We start from the raw sequence: 6,825 nt of genomic DNA on the forward strand, positions 1-6,825 counted from the left end.
GTAGACTTGAACCACAACCTCTGATATTGCTTACAACTGTTTACCAAAATTCCACCATTATCTCAGAATGTCCCATCAGGGGTTGAAAGAAAGGATTTGTATACCTTCTGAGTCACGGTGCGGATAATGAAATCTACTCACACAAAGCGACCACGGCACAACCCAGCAGATATGGGTCAGTTGAAATCCCTCCATGCACACCCGTTATCTCCAATCAAAGTCCATATAGAGCAAAGTCGGTTGGGAGAAAGCTTATAAGCAGATCTGGTTCGGAACTGTATGGATCCTTGACACCCAGAATTCGATTCAGTCCTCTGAAATGGCCGCCAGTCCAGGGCGTCAAATGCCAACGAATTCCTTCCATGTGATCAGATCGCCGATTGCAGTCTTGACTGTGGCTCCCTTCAGCCCCGACAGAGACTTGAAGAGTCCCTCCAGGCATCGTCCTGCAAAGGCACACTGGCCTCCATAATTCCGCGGAAAGGGGCCGGGTTCGAATTCGGGGAACCGACGTCACCCGAGGTAGGGTGTATGGGGGAGATTAAGCTGAAACATAAATGGGGTAAGGCGTCCGAGCAGAGGGTCGTGAAGAAGCCCCGGCGAACGGCGAAGGATACTCTGTCCAAGCTCGTGAAATTTCTCTTCGGCAATCGTGGACGAGGAGGAGATTGTGGGGCGACCAGCGGTGGCGATTGCCCTACAGAGGAAGGTTGTAGGACGCCCTATCCTACGCTAGGGCAGGTCAAACGGTACACTTCAGGGTCGTATGATGCGGAATTTGGCGATAGTTTTACTCCGCAAAAGAAATGAAATTCATAATAAAGTTTGATGGGTAGTCTGGTTGGTTGAAGTTTGATGGGTAGTCTGGTTGGTTGAAGCCTCGCAAAGCTATTGGCACTCTTATAGGAGAGACTAGCTTAATTCTCTTAGATGAACAGTTCACAGCATCTTTTAATTAAATTTGAAGAAAAGAAGAAAAGGGATTATTACAGGAGAAGGTACTCTGCAAAACATAACAAAGATATATTGTTTTTTTGTTTTTTGTTTTTTGTTTTTTGTTTTTTTTTTTTTAATTAAAAACAAAAAAAAGGTTTAAGCAAAACCCAGATTAACAATAACAGAAAACTTGTACGTGATTAGTTTTTTTTGTGATCTATACTGATTTAAATCATGTTTTTCAGATTAATCACATTGTAACTTAACAAAAAAAACAAATAAGTCAAATTCCTGAACATTTAGCCTTTCAATCTCATCAAAATAAGTCAGAAATGCAAATGTATAATTAGAAATTTAGATACAGGTGAGAAGATTTCAGGTGAGAAGATTATGAAATCTTCTCCCCAATCATGTAAACGATTAGTCCTGAGCTTGCAAGAAATTTGATTAATTCAGAATACATACTCTCAGAATGAAAAATACATTTTCTTTTTCTCGCTTTGCCCTGCCAGTATGAGGATTATATGTGATGCACTGGACTGTAATATGCAGTATAAAATCTCTAATTTTAGAAAATATCAATATTCTTTAATTTTGTTTCCATTTAAAATGTCAATTTTTTTTCTTTTAAATATCATATTAATTGAAGCAAAACATGTACACATTATTAACATAAATTTTATAAAACTATCTAAATTTTTAGAGCTATGACTATTCATTTAACTACACAGCGCACAGCATTGAATACTGCAGCTGATGGTATCTAAACTGAAGATTCGCTGCAACATTATATTTGGCTTAACTGAGTAGATAAACACGACCTTGTCCATAATACATAGTTTATTTTAAGAAAAATGTTCTATATATGTTTTATATTACTATTTTTTATTAAACAAATTTATTAACTAATATCATTTTTATATTAAATATGTTAGGAAATAAATTTTAAAATATTATTTTTGTATTAAATGCCATGAAAATGTTAAATTATTACAATGTGAGGAAACTATAAAAATAATAGAAATTATAAAAATGATTGAAGTTATAAATTAAATAAAATTAATTCTTAAAATATTAAGAGCAGGTAGGAAAATCTTAAATTATTACAATGTGAGGAAATTATAAAAATGATTGAGGTTATAAAATGAATGAAATTAATTTTTAAAATAATAAGGGTAGGTATGTTAAAATGAAGTGAGTTTCTTCTCACCTTATTTTTATTATAGATTTGCTTATTCCCAAATATTTTAAAGTTAATTTAATTATTATAATTGAAATATTTATTGTATATTTTTTTCAAGTTAATGTTTTATTGTTATATGAATTAAATATATTAGATAATTAATTGGTCTATACATGTTTTTTAATAGGTGGTTTCAATTTTATAGTTAGAAATAAAATATTTTTGATTTTTTATCAATAAAATAATTTGTTCAAAATTTTAAAAGTTTTAACATAGATAAAATGTCCATTATTAAATTGTAAAGCAAAACACTGCAAGCTAGTACTCAAAAAATCAAGACTCTGTGGAGGTGACAGGTGTGAAATCATTGGCACTTGAGCTTCGAGGAGATGGGGGAACACGTACACACTGGATGTGGTGCTTGATATGAGACAGTTTAACATTCATTCTTTCTAAACACATCCGCTAATTTCTTTGGACACATTTTACGACTTCCAAAATTGCAAGGATATTATATTTTTCTTCCTGTTTATTTGTTAGGACCTTGACCAATAGGGTTTTCATTTTCCAATATAGTGATCTAGCATTGAAATATTGCTTTTGCCTTCCCCTGGTATGACAATGGTCCTGTTTATTTGTTAGGACCTTAACCAACATGGTTTTCATTTTCCAATATAGTGATCTAGCATTGAAATATTGCTTCTGCCTTCCCCTGGTATGACAATGGTCTAAGAACCCAGTGACCAACTTCTTCCATTATTTGAGAATCCAAGAAAGCTTGTCTATCTCTAGCAATGAGGGCGTCGAATTCACGGATTTCATTTTGGGCTTCAGAGGGGAAAACTAAATGATAAGTTTTAGCAACCTCTTGGGCCTGCTAATGGGCTCAGTTCTGACCCTGTGGGCCATAGCCTCCCCCCACGCCGACTTCACATTCTTTTGCATTTCATATTAACCGACAGGCTTCTACATATGTATGAAGAATGATAGAGCTTTGAATGCAGGAGAAAAACAAAGCCATCACTGGCGTGAAGACTAAGATGTGGGAGCATATGAGGAACAAGACCTGACTTAGTAATGGGTGCATCTAATAATTGGCAGAAAGGTGACACTGGTATAGGCAGGCTATAATAATTTGAGAAGAAAGAAAACATTACAGTGAAGGGATACCACCCCACTCTTAAGACTAAGAGAAAGATACAAACTTATACCAAATCATTGGGCCATATAAGACGCATCCAAACCAACACCAAACTCCAGGCACAATGCATGCACATAAATTGGAAAAACAACAAGAGGAGTTCAGAGTTACCCAAATCATAGAAGTCTTTGTGCACTAAGGCTGAAGTACGAGAGCAGACACTTGTGCAAAATTACTTGAAGATCATCTAAAGAGACATGAACTTCTAAGGGATAGCCTCTAATTCTCTTTGCAATCTTTCAGATCCCTATATCCCTCAATTCCAACACCAAACTCTCACCCCAATAGCTTAATAGCAGAGCCACTCTTACAGTGATTCTCCCCAAAGTCATTCTCGAGGATGCCAGGAATATGTTTCCCTGTTTTGTTGGAAGCCAATCTCCCATTGCCCTCTTGAATCCTCTCTCGTGACAAGCCATACCACCTTCATTTGGGCCTCAAGTTGTTTCCTTTATCCCTTTAGCTCTGCATTATAGTCGAAAGTGTCAGCCTCCATTAGTTATTCGTGCTCTGCAACCCATGGCAATTGGGCTAACATTTACTTGCATGCATGTTAGCCATGCCACCCCCTCCATTTAATGAGATGATCTCCACAGGGTAGCACCCCCAAACCCACTATGTTCCTCAAATGACACCCCATCACAGAGTTGGAATTTATAATGTTGAAAAAATAATTTTAATTAATAAAAAATAATTTTTTAAAATATTTATCTTTAAATTTTATATTAATTTTTGGATGTGGAGGTTTTCACAATCTATATGTTGTATAAATTTTGGAAGTATCACTGTTTCGTTATTTTTCTTTTTATATTTATTATGAGTTGGGCGTTCACTAGAAACATATATCCAACATTTTAGAAAAAATTACAATATTTAACTCCAAAAATTTACACAACATTTATATTAAAATTGAAATTTCATATTAAAATTCAGTAAATTATTAATATCAATAATTTAATAAAACTTATTGAGCTTAGAGGCTCTACAACCAGACTTTGCTCAAGGTGGAGTTGGCACATGTCTCTTTTAAAATAAAAATAAAATATACTCTAATTAGGAAAAAATATTGACAATAATAAAAAACAAAAATGAATATGCTATGCATGTTTAGTTATTTGTCCTTATGACTTAATATAATATCATATAGAGTAAATAGAAGTAAAAAAAATGTGTGAGTAAGATGTTAAAACATTATAATTTTCAAAAATATTTGAACACGAGGTTTAAATAAATTATTTGAAGATTTATGTTAACTAATTTATGTCGATATCAGCTTCATATATATTTTTATATATAAAAAAATGTTAAAAGAAAATATTTTATTTTTGTATATAATAAAATATTTAATGTGAACTATCAATAAAATATTTTAACACAAATTAATATGGACGTATACTTAAAAAATATATATTAATAACAAAAAAAAATTAACGAGTGTTGATAAAATATCTCAATATACATGTTATGTAAACTATTTTAATGTCAATTATGTATATATTATATATCATTTTAAAAGTTTATGTACATATATCATACAAAGCTTTTGTTATGGAAAAAAATAAGTTTTTTATGGCTAAAATGTTTGAAGTGATCTCATTATGTTACACTTTGATCTGTTTTTAAGTACATGTTTTTTAATAAAAATCTAAGAAAGATTTTTTAAATTTAAGAGTTTAAATTATATATTCTATATAACATTTAAAAATACAATTTAAGCAATAAAACATTACACATTTATTTTATATTCTAAAAAAAATTCATATCTGAAAAATTTTGATTTTTTTAGTCATATTAAATAATATTAATCTAATTATTTTTGTTCTAATTTCCAATCAAAATCTAAGTACTAATTCCCACTCTTTAAATTAACGGTTAAAGAAATAAGAATGAAGTTATTCCTTTTTAGCTTGAGCAATGTAGGTATATTTTAAAGGTAAAATTTATCATAATTATATCTAATTTCATTAAATAAATTATGTTAAAAACTTTCAATAGATTATTTTTTAGATTTAATTAAATTTTATGGAAGATTTTTGAAATTTAACTATAAAATTGAAATTTTGAAAAAAAAAACATAAGTTTAATATTTTTAAAATTTGATAATTTTTTCAAATTTTAATTGTGTCAAAAAATATTTAACAAATGAAGATATTTTCATGATATTATATTTAAAAATAATAAAATAATATTTAAATTAACAAATAAAAATGATTAATAACTAAAAATTATTTCAATATCTACTCTAAATTAAATATTTTAAGAATCATTTTCTTTTTACCTCATCTTTCTATAGAGTGATAGTGTAATTAAGAATGGAAAATTTCTAACATTTTTTATAATTTCTTTTTACATTTTAATATGAGAGATTTGTAACTCTTCCACTATTCAATATGGAGTTGACATGTACAATTTAAAATAATATAGATATTTTAATTTAGTAGGAAGGATTTCACATGTGCAATCTAAAATAATGTAGATATTATAATCTAGTATGAAAAGACATGTAATTCATCCTATGTTCAATATATAATTAACATATGGTATTTCAAAAAAAATATAAATAGCAGAAAAAAGTTAACAATAAATTAAATAATTCAATATGCACATTAAATAACATACTTTTATATCTACATTGTATGGAAAAAGATAGTGATTGAAAGTTATATATATATATAATCAATGAATGAAAAGTGTACTTCTTTAATGTTAAAAAGTATTTGAGTATTCAATTTACAAGTAAAAAAATTTGAATATTCATGTTATATATATAGAAAAAATATATTTTTATATTAACCATAAATAAAATATTTAAATATCTATATTAATTAAATCATTTTAGATTATTCTAGTATATATATAAAAATATCTTAATTACTTCTCACATTTTAACATCTATTTGTTTCTTACTATGTTAATTTATTTATTTTCTAATATAAAATTGATAAGCGATATTTAAAAAATATTAATATATATTTCTTATTCCATTAAGAGATACTTTTCGATTTTATATATATAATTTCTTTTTATATAAAAAAATACATGTATTTGAAAATATATTAGTAAAATAATATATTTTTATGCATTGTCAAATATGTATATAATAGGTAAAACAATTAAAAATAAATAAAAAAATATGATAAAAACATTTTATTTCTTTGTTAGTCAATTAAAAAAAATGTCCAATATAGAAATGACACACATATATCTTAATTTCTTCAACAGCCTTGTTGGGTAGATTTGTGAGGCCTCCAGTAAACTTGAACCCACCACCTCTGATATTGCTTACCACTGTTTACCAAAATTCCACCATTATCTCAGAATGTCCCATCAAGGGTTGAAAGAATGGATTTATATACCTGCTGAGGCACGATGAGGATCATGAAATCTACTCATACAAAGTGAACACGGCACGACCCAACAGTAGTGGGTCAGTTGAAATCCCTCCATGCGCGCCCGTTATCTCCAATCAAAGTCCATATAAAACAAACTCGGTTGGAAGAAAGCA

At 29.5% G+C, this 6,825-nt stretch overlaps 1 pseudogene; it reads left to right on the forward strand.

Annotated features, from left to right (window-relative positions):
* Positions 1-150: 150 nt before the first annotated feature.
* Positions 151-993, forward strand: LOC149265018 (uncharacterized; annotated as a pseudogene).
* Positions 994-6,825: the final 5,832 nt, after the last annotated feature.

Source organism: Pinus tabuliformis, chromosome 6, assembly GCF_031772625.1.
Source record: "Pinus tabuliformis cultivar Carrire ecotype Pingquan chromosome 6, CPIR1, whole genome shotgun sequence".
Taxonomy (NCBI): Eukaryota; Viridiplantae; Streptophyta; class Pinopsida; order Pinales; family Pinaceae; genus Pinus; species Pinus tabuliformis.